The sequence below is a fragment of the Homalodisca vitripennis genome, chromosome 6 (genome assembly GCF_021130785.1).
Source record: "Homalodisca vitripennis isolate AUS2020 chromosome 6, UT_GWSS_2.1, whole genome shotgun sequence".
Classification (NCBI taxonomy): domain Eukaryota; kingdom Metazoa; phylum Arthropoda; class Insecta; order Hemiptera; family Cicadellidae; genus Homalodisca; species Homalodisca vitripennis.
In genome coordinates, this window is record NC_060212.1 from 155,475,178 (window position 1) to 155,494,613 (window position 19,436).

The window sequence follows — 19,436 nt, forward strand, 5'->3', positions numbered from 1 at the left end:
CGCGAACGCACACACACACACACGCGCGCGCGCGCACGCACACACACACACACACACACACACACACACACACACACACTTATACAGATACATACCTATACATTCATACAGTACATACCGCATACGTACATAGGTACACATGAAACCTATATGGTTGCATACAGTTGTTACCCAATCTCAACAATGTCTCCTTAAAACAAAAACCTATTTTGTCAATTTATTTATGTAATGTCAACGTACAAAACATAGTACAGTCTCAGGATTCTCCTGAGTTAGCAACCACACCCTGACTAGTTTAACAAATAATCTGTATTTTGTTTGTAATTTAATATCATCACTCAGTTTATTAAATAGCCATGGTGCTAAGAAGTTAAATGTTTTAGTATACAAAGTTAAATTAGGTTTCTGAACACAAATATTACAAGCGCTTCTTGTATTCATTGTTCGCAAAAAGTCATTATTTCAATATTTTTTATTATTAAATACGAATTTCAAGGTTTTAAATATGAAACGAGATCTCAATGGTAATATTCTTAGCTGGATAAAACATGGAAAAGACGAATCAAGTCTGCTTTTCTTGCAGGTTCTGAATTATTCTCACAATCACTTTCTGCAAAATAACAATTGGTTTCAAATTTGTAATGTAGGTTCCTCCCCAACATGTAATACCACACTCTAATCTACTATTAACTAGAGCAAAGTAAAGAGTTCTTAGAATACTCTGGGGACACATGTCGCAGAGAAAGTAAAACAGACGTATACTTGTTAGAATTTTATATTTCAATGTTGTAAGATGTAACTTCCAATTTAAATCTTGTTCCAATAAAACTCCTAAATATTTTGTACTGGCACTTTTTTGAACTTTAGCACAGTTATCACGTACAATTCAAATTCAAAATTTCATGCCATGCACTAAAATATTTCATGAACAGTTAAAAAATCAATAGTAGTTAAATAATTAACCAGGTTGAAGGTAACTATTTTACATATATTTAGTCACAATCAACAAATAAAAGCAAAGATGCATGGAAATTAAAAGAAAAATACAACAATAGTAATGTTCAATAATTTATTTGTTTAAATATAAATGGTAAAATAATAAGGGTAATCAGGAAATATGGAATACTATGAACAATCATTTTTCACCATTTGGGAATAAATTAAATCGTCGGTCAACGGAAACTCCACTTTTTGTTAATACCCCTTTTGCTAGAACAGTAGATCCTATTGTATAATTACTTCTTCTTTCCGACAAGTTACTTTTCAATCGTTATAAAAATAGATTAGTTATACCAGTATTTATTTTAAGGAGGAGGCAGTACATTATTGGATTGTTACCGACCAATTTCACAAATATCAGGTATTAGTAAAATATTTTAAAAAACATTTTAACTCATTAAATTGCCTGTTTTCAAATAAATAATATTTTAAGCAAAAATTTGAGTTTGTCAGGGGCTCCTCTGCATTGTAGGCTTTTATAATCGAGTGGTCGGAGGACTGTACAGAAGGCAGCAAACGGTTGGTGTGTTGATAGACCTTAATAAAGCCTTCGACTGTGTCAGTCATGCCAAACTGATCAAATGATTGTAACGTATAGGTTTTACCAACGATATACCGAAGTGGCTAGAGTTCTACCTTACAAATAGAAAATAATGTGTAAAATTAAATAACCAAGTTTTGGAGTTCCTCGAGAGTCTTAGCCCATTTTGTTTGAGCTTCACGTCAATAATTTGAAAGCCTCCATCAGCGTCGAAAACACTGTCATGTACTCTGATGATATTGGTCTGGTGTTTTCGAATCATAGTACAGAAAAAATTTAAATTAATAGAATTATCTTTTTATCTCAGGTATATCAGTAAAACGTAGTTTATAGCAACGTAGTCTTTTAAAATAATTATCGCTGCCTTCAGCCTCCCAGTATTACAATTGACCAAGAACAATAATGTAATTCAATCAACAGTGAAATATTGGGGACTGCCCCATATTAACTTTATTTGTGTTCGTGTCCTGATGTCCTAATTTACGGGACCGACATGGTCAATCACTCAATTTTTTCAGATTGATTGGATCACGGTTAAGATATTGTCTTCATGATTGGGGTTCGGCACCTCAGTACTTATTAAAAAGCATATTTATTTTACAGAAGACAATGGTGCGTATTGTGGCTGGTATATAAGAAGCTCATGTAAAAATTCATTTAATGAATGGAATTAGCATTTAACATTGCTATCATTATGCAATTACGTGACCAGAATGTATGCTAAATTTGACAAGATGGTGCTGCTATTCACTACCACAATAAGCGGGCACATGTGAACCTGCGACAAGCCCAACGTCACTCTGCTCTGGCTGGAAATTCCCTACTAATTTAAATATTTGAGGAAAATGTGCTGTTAAAGAGATCAGAAGAGTATTTTATTTAGTTCAGGAGTGCTTCTACTCAGTGTGGGAGTCCTTCCCTGATTTACCATGTAATATATTACTTTTTGTTAGTAGTGATAATTGTTATTTTATGTTAAGGTTATGTTATGTATTTTTATTCATTTAATGTTAAAATATTGGTCAGGTTCCGTTATTTCACCCCATGTTTTTAAATCGCTACTATAGCTACGGAATTGATTGTTTTAACTATTTATGATCATAGATAAGTACGGAGGTACTAAACTAGATAGACACTGTTTGTTTTCCTTGACGACGTCTATCTTATCAGCATCAGGCATGCCCAGACTGTTCTTGTTATCGAAATGAGACGAGTACCTCCGGCCATCAGCGCGGGGCAGCACCTTGCTGATGTCAATAAAAGAAAAACATCCCTCGAGATAGTACCTATCAGTAAAATATAAAATTCTAGAGGGGCTGATCAAAAATATAAGTTTAAATGATTAGTTCACCTCAAACAATCAATTCCGTGGCTATAGTAGCGATTTAAAAACATGGGGTGAAATAACGGAACTTGACCAAAATATTTTGTTTTACTAGTTTTGACCTTTATAGTCCATTTATTGTACATAATATTTATTATTATACATGGACCTTTGTCATACATGTAGTATATCAACGAAAATAAAAGATGATTGATTGATGAAATTAATTATTTCACATTAAAAAAAATTAGATTATCTTTTGAACTGTATACAAACCTTGAACAACTAAGAACAAAACTATTACAAGATAAAACCGTTTATGATATACTGCTATGTTATAAATGGTTGATGACATTGCTATACAAAGTTTATCAATAATTTGATCCACCATAAGCTATACATGTGCCTTATACACAAAGTCTTGCACTTCCTCCAGTACACATAGTATAGGACGCTTTTTTAAAGGTAAAAATTAATTTGATTTATCAATAAAAATATTGGTACTGAACATAATAATATAATATTTTGGAAAATATTAATGTACCGTACGTGAATAATACCTTTGTACGTGTCAGAACCTTTTTGTTCGTGGAAATACTTATAAGTGTGTTTAAGCATCAGTAGGATTTAGTAGTGACAAAACGTATAGGTCCAGGAGTCGAGAGACAATTTGAAATTTATAAGCACGCAACCTGGTTTTCCAAGGGGAGTTGAACGCAAAAATCGGTAAAAAAAATGTTTTTTCGCTTTTATTTTTTATTTTATTATTTGATTCTTTCTGAACAATTTACTGCAATCCCTACATAAAAATGGCTTTCCGTTGCGCTTCTATGATTTTTCAAATATAAGACTCCATAACAAATTTCGCATCAACTTTGCCCTCCGCCTCCTAACACCTGGTGCAAATACAGGTTAGCAGAAGTAAATAAAGAAGAAATTACCTACAATCACAAACATTCTCTACCTCAAGCTGTATTGACAGCAATAAAACCTACATACAGAGATTTGTCAAGATTAGATCTACTAAAAAAATGTTTTCACGGTAAAACCCAGAACGTGAACGAATCTTTCAACAATGTAGTGTGGAACCGAATCCCAAAAAATGTGTTTGTTGGAAGAGAGACTCTTGTATTAGGTGTTCATGATGCTGTTCTAACATTCAATGAAGGTAACATTGGAAGGATCAAGGTTTTAAAGGAGTTAGGAATAAAAGACTGTGGCAAATACACCGTAAGCACATTGAAGAGCCTCGATGAAGTCAGGATGAGGAAGGCAGATCTGAAAGCAGAGTCAATGACTAAGGAAGCAAGAATAAAGAAAAGGAGACAGTTATTAGGTGAGGAAGAGGAAATGGATGGTAGCTACTGTCCTGGAGGCTTCTAAAGATAATATAAACTTAAAATTATTTTGATTTTTTGTTTTCCGCTGTTTTTGAAAATTACCGGTTTTTAATATATATGTAACTTTTTCTCAGAAACTATAAATGCTACACACATGAAATTTTTACTGGTTATAAAGTAGCCTTTTAGAAGTATGTAGCTCTAGTTTTATCAAATTTCATCAATAAATAAATATTTAGAAAAATATTTTATCTTAAAATATAAAATAACACAAATATAAAAATTTTTTTCTTTAGTTGTATCAATTATTTTACAAAGATTTTAGAGGTATAAATACAATATTATAACCTACACCTTGTGTAAAAATTTCAACTTCCTAACTGTTATGAGTTCTGAGAAAAAGGTACATAAAGTTACCTTATTTTAACATTGGGCCTTATGGACCGTTCAACTCCCCTTTGGATAGATTCCCTGAGGGATAAAATTATAGCCAACCGCGCTAGTTTCAGTGGAGATAAAAATGGAGGGATATCGAAATGGTTAAAAATGTCAAACGATAAATTGTTTCCAAATATTTTACTTGTTTAGCTTGACACACTTAACACCAACTGCCAGACACGTAAATAAATATTAAATTCAGCATCAGCTGACCATGTACAGGCCAAGTATTTGGCGAAAGGGGCTGACTTTTAGTACAATTACCTAGTTGTTTGACAGCTATATATCTATTATTTATTTGTCTAACGATCGGTTGTGTGTCTAGTTACAAAATGTATAATCAACAAAACAGTTATACGAATGTTGAGTTTAACTCCATTAAAATTAGTGCGGCATCTATAATCGGATGATGTCACAAACTTGGCCCATGGAATCAGTTTTCCAAGTCCGTCAGAAGAGATAAAAAATCACCGGCGAAGACGTTCAAAACGAACTCCTTGAATCCTTTTCACATCAGACATACTTACAACAAAGAGGTCTGCCTGGCTTACCCAGAAGCTATCCAGTGTAAACTAAATGAAGAAGTGTTTTCAATCTTTCATCAGATGCACACTTGAGTCTATCAGACTACATCTCAAAAACATTTGTGCGCTAATTGTATTTGTATTATTTGTAAAAATTGTACTTAAATACTAGTTTGCCAGTCAGATATTTTTAAAATGTATAGCAAATAGCAAGAGTCTTAACACAATATGGTATAGGAGGACTACTTCATTGTATAAATTTTCATTGTTAATAGTAACTAAGACATAAGAAGTTATTTGGTGGCAGGAATCTTATGATCTGTACTAACCTAGTTCGAAATTCATGGTTTCCATTTGTATTGGACTCCGCTTATTACTGATATACAAAATGAAGGGATATATACATCAATTAATCTATTGTTACATACACCACACACCACTTATCCGACTCTTGATTCTTCCACCCATATAAAAATCCAAAACCTTTCCTTCTTTTAAAAATAAACCTCGGCAGCTTCAATCCAGTATTCCTTACATCCATAAAATATACGTTACAAGAATGTTTGAAAGAGGGGCGATGTTACTGTAGAGCCCTAACAAAACCGTATGTAGCAATCTACCTCTTCAATTTAAGTACATGAATTAAGTACATGAAAGGGTGTTTCGTTGTTCATCAAGTGTTTTAAATAACAGCTGTTTTTGATTCAACAGAAGATTTTTTGTAGGGCTGATGTTATTAAACACAGTACATTATATAAATATATATATATAATGTACTGTGTTCAATCATTGTATATACATTATATATACAATATATATATATATATATATATATATATATATAATGTACACTGTAAATATATATATATATATATATATATATATTTATTTAATTTTAAGGAAAGGCCGATCCCCTCTTAAGCCCTATTCTGTCCGCCACTGGCCTGTGCGAGGATCTTATCAAACAGAATAAGGGGAGAGTGGATACAGTACAAGGTCGATGGTACTGATAAAAAGTGCAATAGTCACAGACAGGATTTGAACCTGCGCTATCTCTAACTCTAACGACTAAAGACTTAGACCGCTCGACCATCGGCACTCCCAATATTATTCTTTGTTAACGTTCTGACATTATGTAAAATACAGCATCATACGGACATTCTTTTTGTCACATTGTTAATGTCATACGGACAACATAAATAAGTTTCGAGAACTGCTCTCTTTTTAGTATATGCTATTTATCTTGTATCTCTTCTCTTCTTTGGTATCTCATCTCTTCTTAGTACCTGATATTTTATTAATGTCTGATCTGTTCTTGATATCTCATCTCTTTTTGACATCAGCTGTTTTATATGTATATGATCTCTTCTTAGTACGTGATATTTTATTGGTATTTGCACTCTTCTTAGAATTTGCTCTTTTCTTGGTATACCTGCTTAGTGTCTGATATATTTACAAAAAATTATTACTCTTACAACTGGTCTGAGAGTTTTGTTTCTGTAGTATTGTGAAAAAGTAGTCTTATCCAAGACCAGAATCATATATGCCTTACCTGAAAGCTTATTGAAAAGTCATGTTTCTGGTGTTGCAACACATACCGATGACACATAATCCTTTTCCTTTCAAAATCATACATCATCAATAATGAACTTTAAACAAAGAATTGTGTAACTGAGTGTTTGTTTTCTTATTTATCATAGTTTGTATAACTCGTGTCGTTTATTAAGTTAATAATTTAAATATGCTTCATGATATGTTATCAATAAACTTGATCAACAACTCACAATATAACCAGGGACGTATCCAGATTTCCTTTTGAAGATAGGTAAGATAAATCTACATATTCATACACTGGAGAATTGTTTTGGCAATTTTGTCTGTATATAAACCTGATTTTAAAATCCATAATTCATTAAACATTTACATTGCATGTATCCATTTAGATAAATCACCCTCACTGTGTCTACTCTCATCAGTGGCGTATCTAGAACTTCGATTTGGGGGAGCAGAGTGAATATAATTGAAAACCACACCGCACTGGGAAATATCATATATAAATTAATATGACTACTCGAAAATTAAACATTTCACTGCTGCATTTAAACAAGTCGGATTGCAGTTATAATTTTTTAATTTTATGTGGCTTTTGTGGGGTTTTACCTCCTTAGTTACACCACTGCTTCTACTGCTTCTCATAGTGTAACTCACTCATTATATACTACCAATTAAAGAGTTAAACTTGCTAGTAAAATAGCTGGTTAATCCTTTACATGGCTTGTATACATTTAGACACATCATCCTGATTATGTCTACTCCCATTTTTGTGTGACTCATAAACCATATACTGCCAAGTAAAGAGTTAACATAGCTAAATTTTTAAATTTTTGGAAATGAATTTTGTCAGTTATTGTCCTCTGGATACACCCCACTTATACTCATTATTGACGTGTAAGGATAAAGGAAATAAAAATCAAAACCATGTTCTGGAAATGTCCACTTTATTAATGTTGATGTCAGGGGTGTAAGGTAGATAGAGACTTAGTGCCATCAACATGAGGTAGCACTGGCCAACAACTTATAAACACTGTGAACTTAACAGAGGTCGGTACATCAACAAATATACAGCAATGTACAATATTAACAATGGTCTAGACAGGGGTCAAGTTATTGCAGTGCTTGAGCAAATTCTGGTTTGGTTCACAGGGTTCGCTTCTTGCACCATTATTGCTTATTTTCGATACTTTGTGCCTCTTGGCTCACATTATATACTTATTAAGTTTTCAGATTGGTTTACAGTATAAAGATGAAAGCTCCGGTACAACTGACCAGATTATGCCTATTAATAATTCAGTACAGAAATAGTCATACTATATAATCTAATACAATTAATTTAGATTTCCTGAAAGAGCGTAACATTTTATGTATTCTGTATTTTTAACACAACAAATATTTTCTTTTCATTCAGGAAAATATTACAAGCAACTTGTACTAATCGACTTGAGATCTGTGAAATACGTAACTTCAAAATATACGAAACTACAAAACAGTGTTTAAATATTAATAAATAACGTTAAAATTGATTAACAAAAATAATAAGTACATATTTATACTGTAATAATAATTGGCTTATGATAAATAATTACACTGTGTAATGAACTAATAACAAGTGGGTCTGATACAAGATACACTGTTAGAGTTATATATAAATGGAACATTTCAAAAATTGTGGAATTCGATAGCATTAATAAATTTGTTACAATTAAAAATTAGCACTTTTTCGTTGGTTTTGTCCCTAATTTTAGATTTGAAGTCATTGTCGCATTCACCATAACAATAAAATAAATCGAAGTCATAATAGTTTTAACAAAGTTTACAATAAACAAACAAATAAATATATCAAAGTGTTGCAATAACAAAAATCAACAACACAAACAATATAAAAACACGGTGTAAAATAATGAATTACGGTAGATGATGACGCATATTTACATTTGCAAGACACCGTAGGGTCGTAGGGCTCATCAATGTACACTTTACAAAACGAAATGTCAACATTACAATGGGAACAGTTGGTCAATTATTGACAGTGGGAACATCGGTCAATTATTGACAGTATTAAAACGATTCAACATTATTCTAGTATTGGCCGAACATTTAATCACAATTAGTAATGGGTCGTCACTGATGAAAACTTTTACACTAGAGAAATACTGACAATTATAGTGAAAAATCAGATAACAGAATTGGACTACATCTCAATGAACAGGCATTTTATGAACTGTACTATAGAAACCCCCACATGAGGATAGATGTATCGGAGGCCAGCTGCAATTTAATTTACATACACACTTATGAAAATACAAAGTAACAAACATATCGATCTGAAGTATTTTTAAAACATCACAAAAGTATTGCTATTATTCTTAAAACGAACAACTATCAATAAAAAACCTGCTTCAATTGAAACAAATTTAGGCTTTGCCTAAAATACAATGTTAGGTTTTAGAGAAAAATTATCACATTGCAAATGTGCAATAACAAATTTGACTTTACATAAATTACGATATGTAAAAATCTACATACAACGTGGACTTTATTTTCATGAAATAAATTACATTCTGTTTAAATTTCATATTTAAGCTTCACCCAGCTAACAGATAAACGTGATCATAGAACAAATATTTTTTTAAACCTTATCATATTTAAAAACTAAATTAAATTTAAAAATTTAACTAAACGCACTTTGGAATCCAGTCCTTTAATAATTACACTTTTAGATTTCACTCATGCGAGCTGAAATGTAATTTTTTAACTTTTGTAAATCCCATTACAAACAAGGAAATGATGGAGTGCTCGTTTTCCCGTTAACGATAACACACAATAACACCAACGATTTCAACATGTACGTACTTGTAGCCCGTACAATGTACAATGTAATGTAAGGTAAAGTAAGTACATCGAGTGGAAGCGAGCGCTGGCGCAGGCGCAGAACAGTGTTCTACAGTATGTACAGTGAGAGAAGAACACTGGCGTTATGTACACGGTCCAATGTACAGGGGTGGGCTCACATCGGCACCCAACCTGGAACAGGAAACATGGATTAGAGAAAAAAAACATGACTTCTACATCACATTGTAAAAATTGTTTGATTTGAATCATAAAACATTTAACTGAATTTTTCACAGGATAAAATTGCAAATAAACCAAAATAAAATTGCATTTATTTTAATAATTAATACTCGTAAAATCGTTAATTTATTAAGCTACACGTACAGGTTTTCACGGAGAAAATTTGAAAGAAAATGAGTGCGCCCTCTCCTTTAAACAGGAAAGGGAATCAAATAAAAGGAAATAAAAACAATGGCCAACTTACAGAATATTTAATGAGGAGGAGGATATAGAGGACAATGGCCACCATATTTGTTACACCATATTTGTGTTTGTTACACAAATAAAAAATACGATTCCATGTATAACTAAAAAGGACACAATATCTAACTCAACCTTTCAATCTATCACAATCAAATAGAGCACACAATACATATATTGTCGGTTGGTAGAACTAATAAACTTTCTAATACGGAAACGTAGAAAGTATAACTGCACTGTTGTAACCAAATTTAAGTACAACTCCAATACAAAATCGAGTGTATTTTGCCTTCATTAATGACGAAGATAAAACACATTAAACACGGTCTTTATTATGAAATCTATTACCAGCAAAATCTGACTAATCACGAAACAGGGAAAAATAATTTTTAATAACCAGATCTGCAAATACGATGCCTATTTATAGGTAAACAAGGCCGACAGCACAAATAAAACATAAAAGTAAAGAGGAAAACCACAAATAACTCTTAAATTATCCACATATGCAGTTGGTAGCCCTACTCAGACCTCTAAAATCCCTCGTACTTTTTTGCCCGAATGTTGGTGTCCCGATTATCCCCTTCACTAATCACCTCCCCTCCTTAACTTGTTATTTCCCCCACCCAGAAACCCATATTCCATTCAATGACCTAGATTGGTGGACTATTTGAGATACAACCTAAATTTCAAACATATTACCAGTTACTGTGCAATAATGGAGCGCGACCGCCTAAAAAAATTCTTTCCGGAAATAAAAAAGCACTATTTTATGAAAATTATAAAAATGGTTTGAAATCTGTATAGCTGACGTGGCTAATGTAAACTAAAACCTATATTTTCTATTATTTTTCATAAAAAAACTCACAATTGTCCAATAATTTTAATTTCCGTACACAAAAAGAAAATTAGAATTATTGGAAAAGTGTAAGTTTTCTTTTATAAAAAAATAGTTTTCCAATAAAAAGAGCTCCTCTTTCAATAAAACCCAAATCTTAAATAATTAAAAAATTATTAACGAATAAATGTAAATTTATAAAATTAAACTCAGTTTTATTGTATAATAATTATTTACATTTACAGTCGCGTACTTAGTTGTATTTTATCTACAAATATTTACAAAATTATGTCAAATAACGTGTAATAACCAAACTTGTGCGCTGTTAGTTGAAATTAATATGATTTTATATAATTTATTGAAAGAGTCTACATATTATTTCTCTGTTGCATTAACGTAAGCATATTTTATGAACTAATTTATCCTAACATCCGTCCATGGAATATATACATAATATATACAAATATCACTATTAAAACTGTTAATCAATTTGTATTAAAATTGTGAAATTTTAATTTTGTTAATATTTTTTTGTATGGATGGCCACACGTGATTAGATACCCAATTGTGACAATTATGTCAGTGATGTGTCAGAATGAGGTGTTGTGGTCCGAGTAAACAGGTTGTCTTTGCACGTTAAAAGCACAAGACCTGGAGGCACCTACCCTCAACAATAGGGCTGAAGTGGTAACAACGATTACCGTGTTAGATCGACGTTCCCTCAATATGTCTTTGTCCGCGGGACAAGGGCCTAATAAGCGGCCCTTGACAATGCCGTGTTTGTACAATACTCAATTATCATTCGCCCAAGCCGAGCACTAAATAAACAAAGCCCGCAGTGGCGGAAGGGCGCGGGGGCGCACCGGGTCCCATTGTCGGCTAAATGGTGCACACCGAACCGAGCAGACGTGCCACAAACAAATCCGGAATCCCTGACGTACTCAAACGGCATACGCGAGGAATCTAGATTGGATGAAATATTCAGGCGACCAATTAGCGAAAGTTTATTGTACTTTACAGTGAGATGAGATTGGCCCACCTGTATCCGCCTGTTAGCGTGACGATTTACACAGGAACATCTAGCAAACATATTAGTCATATTTTTGGGATGATTAAATGTCAATTTTATCACCCTATACAATAAAATTGAGCCTATTATAGTGAATATATGATTCTGTAAACCTATTTAAAAATTAAAGTATTTTTAATAGAGATTTACAACTTCCAACGGGAATTATAACTTTTGGATATTAAAACTGTAACCAGTGTATACTATATGTCAAACGCATTTACATGTAGCATACATGGCAGAAATTTCTTTCCTTCTCTTTACGGGTTTTAAAGGTTTTAGATGAATAATGAATAAAGAGATTGCTGGTGTAAGATAAACGATTATAAAACACAGCTTGCTAAATTTTTATTTATTTTTGTAATATACATACTGAATACAAGTTTAATTTGAAAATTTATCATAACCAACAGATTTCTGGAAGTAACAAAAGTTTACGTTTTAACATTTGTGGAAATAAGATAATAGATTAGAAAATGTTATAAGAAACCAAAGAAAACACAATTCATACCCTTAGTCAATTACATAAAAATCCCATAATTGTCCTTAAACATTATTAAAATAAATCTTGATGACGTCAAGAGTATCTAATAAACTATTTAAGTTTAAGTAATATTATTAAATTAATATATATTCCCAAAAGCATTTTACGTCTTTGTTTGGTATTAAGACAATTAAGAGAGAGGGGTAGGAAGCAAATAACAATAAGTGAGCTTCAACATAATCTGTCTACTTTATTACTTGAAGTTATAATTTTGAGTTATATTGTATCTGAATTGATAATCTGGCAATACGTATATGACAAATCATAACACTTTGTGTTATACGTCAGATAGGTAAGGTATGTAAACTTTGATAAAAATGTAAAAGCGTTAAAAGAAAAACTCTTTTGAGTTTCATTAATGTGAGTTACACAAGCTAATTTTCATGTGGTGTAACCATCTTTTGGAGGTTCACTGAATATATGCAACTTTATGCAGTTTGTTTGAAAATGTTACATGTAAGTGTAAGAAGTCGAATACATACGACCATACGTCACTGATTTAATACGGCCACAGCAGGCGTACCAACGTTTATATGTTTATTTATTGTCCACGTCCATAATTCCCGTCAAAATATGCAATGGGAAAATTGCGCAATACTTCCCCGCCAAGAGAGTCAAAGTATAAATAAAATTCGCCTAAAAAGTTGAAATTATTTTCGTGGGGTTGGCGCACGAAGAAGAAAAAATTGAATACTTCTGTAACTGAAAACTCTTCGGCTGTCCAAGAGTTACGGGAAATCAAAACACAAAACATAATTTTTGTTTTCTTTCCTATAATTTGATCACGTTCAGCTTGTACAGTGTACACCAACACATCCTGTGGACAACAATACGGTAGTCGTGAGGTAAAGAGCAATACTTGAACCGTACGAAACTTATTTTGTTTTAACAAGCCAATTAAATTAACCTAATCGGAGGATAATATTCCTGAATCAATTGAAATACTGAACATAGAACCAATAGTGGTATCGGTCTGTCATTGACGGTAGCGCGGGCACAAAACGTGTATTCTATTAACAGACGTAAAGACCTATCCAATCTAATTACGACAGGGTGTACATAGAGCCGCATTTATACCTCTGTGGTGGTTAATTACCGGTAAAAACCGTCCAGCGCCGGCCCAAACATTTAGTTAATTAATAAACACTATATCAGGGATCGCGCGCGCTAGATTGAACTAATAGCCGGATCGGCTGACACTAGGCCAAATTGCGTCGCCGCCACCGCGAGTGTTGCCGTTAAATATAGTGTGATTTGTAAAGTTGGCTCGTTGATTGCGACACTATCATCAACCTAATGTTAACCTTTCCGCTCCATTCAACCCGTTTACACACGCTGTTTATCTTTCCAATCGCCATTTTAATTCGAAATGATGCGGATCCTGGTGAATAATTTATGTAACTGCTCCCCTCCTCGCGTCACCCAAACGACGCACTCCCCCTCCATCATCCCCTCCACCTAGCTCTACTAGAGTGGCGAATATTTCCATAGCGCATTTTACTTAATTATGTACCGACAGTACAATGGCTGTTTTCACATTAATATTTATTTTAAACTGTTATTGTCAAACGTTGTTTTTTTAAAGGTTAACCGGAAAGTAATATGCCCAGGTTCTGAAATTAAAAGATAAGAAAAGAAAAAAAACAATAATATTATTAAAATACTATTATATATATATGTGTATATATATATATATATATATATATATATATATATATATATAACCTCTTTATTATAAACATACTTATGATCTCATATAAACTTAGTGCAAACTTGGTACACAAATCGATGTTATGTAGAGATAATTTAAAAGAATTTGATAATTATATGAGGAATCGTAGCAGTTTTAAGTAGGATTTGAAGTAACAATGAAATCATGTTCACAGAAATAGGATGATGTTCAGTACATGATTTTTAAACAAGTATGTACGAAAGATAACTGGGAAATTTGCGTTTATTCAATTATTATGAAAAGCTGAATTCATACTGTTCATATTGTACATACTGTCAAAATATTGACGTTCTTATTTTCTGTCGTTTTCTTAGCCTGATTACGAAATCTATAGTTAAATACTCACTCGTAGAGAGATATTATTTTCTATATTTTTTTGTCTTTACGGAAGTCATTTTAAAATGTCGTGACTCTGAAATTAAAAAGAGAACCGATAATTGGTTGTAACACTCCCAAGACCACCAAACACGCTGATGCAGTGAACATGACGAAAGAGTAGGTTAGGTTTTACTCTTATATTACTCTGTATCTGAAATAATGCTCATTTACTCTGCAAAGGCAGAGGTGGGACGGGTTAAGCGGGGCTGTAGTAGTGCATAGTTTTTACAATGAAACAGTCAATTACTTCACAGTTTGTTTTCGTACCATCTAGTAGTACTATTTCAGTAGTACCATAGTAGTAGTATTTTCAGCCTATTGAAAATCAATATCACTTTTCAGTTAACTTATTGTTTCAGTTATCATCTAATTAGTTATATTATCAGAATCAATTAATTCCTTCAGTCAAATTTACAAAGAAATATATATTTTCTTCCTTATTACGAAAACTGTCCTGTACATTCTCTTCTCGTCGTTATGACAGTCTACACACGGTCTGTAAAGAAGTTCTGATAACAGACCAGGTACGAAAGTGCTTCAGAATAAATTTAAATGCTCCACTTGAACCATAGGTAAGTCGGAGGAACTCGACCGAATGTCGTAATTCGATTACGAGCAGCCAAAAGTTAACAATTAGAATTCCTTTGTTTCGAGGAACAGGCGGTCAACAGCGTCGTGCTTAGGAGCAAAGGACCTCTGTAGTGATCGAAGGGTGGAAATTCGCTTAAATGAGCAAACAGCGCGGACAAAGCCTCGAGTATCGACTGTGACGAATTATTAAAAGGCGAATAATCGAGTGAATGGCGCATAAGGAGGCCATTAGTAAGGTAAAGGGTATTAAAACGTTTGAGGGAGTGTCCGGCGCGAGCTAAGGGTCATTTATTCATTAGCCCTCCAATTACCGCGTTACCCTGCCCTTTGTAGGGCTGTAGCGGCAAGAAAGGCTATAAATCTAATATTACCTCGTGGACAATTAAAGTTTCACCGAGTTAGCTTGTTGCTTTATGCGATTTCTATTGCAGCGGCAGCGTGAATAAGGCTTCGCCGTGACAAATGGGACATGAATCTCCCCCCTCCCTCCCCCGGCCGCCGCCACCCCCGCAACCCTCCTCCAACTAATTAAAGCTTACAAGCAAGACCGAGTCATTAACGCGAGCAATCAACAATAATCCAGAAAACTGTGCGACAAACGCTAATTAAATCGCTAACTTGGCCCTCTCCCCCGGCTTGATTAGCGACTCCCTTGTCTTCCGCGGGACGCGACGATATAAGGGTGCTCCTCTCGACAATATGCGAGCGGTTCTATTCCTAACTGAGATTTATTATACACAATTCCGTTACCTCACACAGACCGACCGCTATACCATCGCGTTTTAGTATAATATAGGAACATTCATTAATATAAGACTTAAACACGGCAATCTACTACACCAGTAGCCGTCAAATTCGTCTTGGACGTAGAAAATAATTATAAATATGTAGAAGGTAAAATATTTCTCCCTTTCTTCGTCAGAATATTTTCGTGTTAATTTCTACTCCTAATGCCTACAACAATAGAGTAAATAAATTGCCAGATAAGCAAAATAAAATTGAATTAGCCAAGTAGGAAAGAAGGAATTCCAAAGTTATAATCAGAAATCACGAAAAACAAATGACCAGGCTTCTAGCCCATTTAATCTAGCACTTGGAAAAACCTACCATATATGAATTATCTCTGGTATTTAGTACACCAAGCAAATCCTTTGGCTAATTCTGGAATCCAACCACTTTAGTGAAGCCTAACAGGTAGCTATTGCATTGTCCGAACCTGTGGTCCAAAACACATCGCGCTAAGGAGCTAGACTAACGTAGACACGAGGAACAGTGGAACAAAACTCCAGTAGTTTGTTGAAGAGCCGTATGAGTAGTTTGAATTATAAAACACACTCCAACATGTGGAATAAAATGTCAACTGCTAAAGCATCACTCAGCGACGTAATGGGCCAAATGGATAAGAGTTGTCCTCATACATTTTCCACAGTGGCGCTGTGGCATCTGCCTATCACCCATTGTGCTAGGGCACACGGTTAATTGTGTTCCCTTGTGACCGCGGGTAAAAATGGGTTATCGATTGTGGACCGAGCAAATGAACGCGTTTCGCCTACTGCAAGACGCACAGCGCACCTCTCTGCGAATCCGTCTTCATTAACGCTAATACATCTCCGTCAGCTCCTCTAACAAGGGAAAATAAAGCGCGCAACATTACCTGCACCGACAATAACCACTTATATAACCGCTAACCGGTAACCGGTAACCGGTGCAGTTCGCTCATCGCCGTGCGTTAATAACAATCACTGCCGCACATTCATCAACTACCTGCCGCCGAGCTTGTGTCCTATTGTGAGGTAATTAACGGTAGTGACTAGTCGAGCTAACCACGTAACACGTCTACAGATTGGTTCTAGCCATTCTTCACCTACCTGCCGCCGAGCTTGTGTCCTATTGTGAGGTAATTAACGGTAGTGACTAGTCGAGCTAACCACGTAACACGTGTACAGATTGGTTCTAGCCATTCTTCAACTACCTGCCGCCGAGCTTGTGTCCTATTGTGAGGTAATTAACGGTAGTGACTAGTCGAGCTAACCACGTAACACGTTTACAGATTGGTTCTAGCCATTCTTCAACTACCTGCCGCCGAGCTTGTGTCCTATTGTGAGGTAATTAACGGTAGTGACTAGTCGAGCTAACCACGTAACACGTCTACAGATTGGTTCTAGCCATTCTTCAACTACCTGCCGCCGAGCTTGTGTCCTATTGTGAGGTAATTAACGGTAGTGACTAGTCGAGCTAACCACGTAACACGTCTACAGATTGGTTCTAGCCATTCTTCAACTACCTGCCGCCGAGCTTGTGTCCTATTGTGAGGTAATTAACGGTAGTGACTAGTCGAGCTAACCACGTAACACGTTTACAGATTGGTTCTAGCCATTCTTCAACTACCTGCCGCCGAGCTTGTGTCCTATTGTGAGGTAATTAACGGTAGTGACTAGTCGAGCTAACCACGTAACACGTTTACAGATTGGTTCTAGCCATTCTTCAACTACCTGCCGCCGAGCTTGTGTCCTATTGTGAGGTAATTAACGGTAGTGACTAGTCGAGCTAACCACGTAACACGTCTACAGATTGGTTCTAGCCATTCTTCAACTACCTGCCGCCGAGCTTGTGTCCTATTGTGAGGTAATTAACGGTAGTGACTAGTCGAGCTAACCACGTAACACGTTTACAGATTGGTTCTAGCCATTCTTCAACTACCTGCCGCCGAGCTTGTGTCCTATTGTGAGGTAATTAACGGTAGTGACTAGTCGAGCTAACCACGTAACACGTTTACAGATTGGTTCTAGCCATTCTTCAACTACCTGCCGCCGAGCTTGTGTCCTATTGTGAGGTAATTAACGGTAGTGACTAGTCGAGCTAACCACGTAACACGTTTACAGATTGGTTCTAGCCATTCTTCAACTACCTGCCGCCGAGCTTGTGTCCTATTGTGAGGTAATTAACGGTAGTGACTAGTCGAGCTAACCACGTAACACGTTTACAGATTGGTTCTAGCCATTCTTCACCTACCTGCCGCCGAGCTTGTGTCCTATTGTGAGGTAATTAACGGTAGTGACTAGTCGAGCTAACCACGTAACACGTCTACAGATTGGTTCTAGCCATTCTTCAACTACCTGCCGCCGAGCTTGTGTCCTATTGTGAGGTAATTAACGGTAGTGACTAGTCGAGCTAACCACGTAACACGTTTACAGATTGGTTCTAGCCATTCTTCAACTGCCTTATCCCTCGTTACAAAGCTTGTACCCATAAATACAACACATTCCAAGCAGAGATTTACAATTATTTAATGTTTTGTATTAAGTATAGTTTAACAGCCAAGTTGCGCTGTATGAGCACACAATCTACTTTGATAAGGAAATGTTTCTTTTAAAAGGAAATTGTTCGTCTGCTAATTTTGGGAGAGGTAAAAATGGGAGGGTGTCGAAAGGATGATCTTAGAAAAATTATCGTTTCATATATTAATCCTTCCAATGCCCTCCCATTTCCTCTTAGAGCGGCTGACGAATATTTCTTTACTAAAGTAAATTTCTGTATCGATTTGAGGCAAAACCAGGTAAAACCCCGGCCCGTCAGAAACGTAAATAAATAGTACATATAAACACCAACTATTTGACCGGAAGTGGCGTCTTTCAATATCTTAATCTAGCTGTTTGACGTTAATAAAACTATTAATTACTTGTCTGACGATCGGCTTTAAGTGTACCAAAGTATACAAAACTGAAGTTTAATATTTTTGAAAGTTGAAATTCTTTCCCATTTCGGCCACCTCCTAAACTACTAGCACGGTTGATGAACAATTTCCTTTTAAAAACAAAATTCCTTTTTTAATTCATGGAAAAACAATCCAAATTGAATCTTGGCTCCTAGACGCGTCGATATGAGCTTGTACATAATTAAAAATCTGTGTGCATGTATATCCAGGAGCGACTACTTGCCATGATAAACGCGTTACGGCATACAAAGTTTTAAACATTTACAAGATCGAAGAAAACTGTCACCGGGGCACAGTACGTTTTTTAAACCAATCGATCTTACTTCAGGACTTTTATACGAGTAAAAAACTGTTTTCATTCAATTACAACAACGGGTGCACATTTAAATAAATAACAAAACCGAAAGCGCCATCATGTGGTGGTGGGGGGGGAGGAGGGAGAAATAGACAACCTTTCATTGTGACAGGAGCAAAGCGTCAGCGGAAAAACACACATTTGTAATTAAACACAAATTAAAATCACAAAGTAGAAAGGGT

The 19,436-nt window shown here is 34.9% G+C and overlaps 1 protein-coding gene across 6 annotated transcripts in view; it reads right to left on the reverse strand.

Moving 5' to 3' along the window:
- Positions 1-7,647: 7,647 nt before the first annotated feature.
- LOC124365038 (LIM domain transcription factor LMO4.1) overlaps positions 7,648-19,436 on the reverse strand; it is a 388,133-nt gene continuing 376,344 nt past the window's right edge. For all 6 annotated transcript variants that reach the window (XM_046820930.1, XM_046820931.1, XM_046820934.1 and 3 more), the window contains one exon: positions 7,648-9,747. The gene's annotated coding sequence lies outside the window, so the exon portion shown is untranslated. The remainder of the gene's footprint in view (positions 9,748-19,436) is intronic.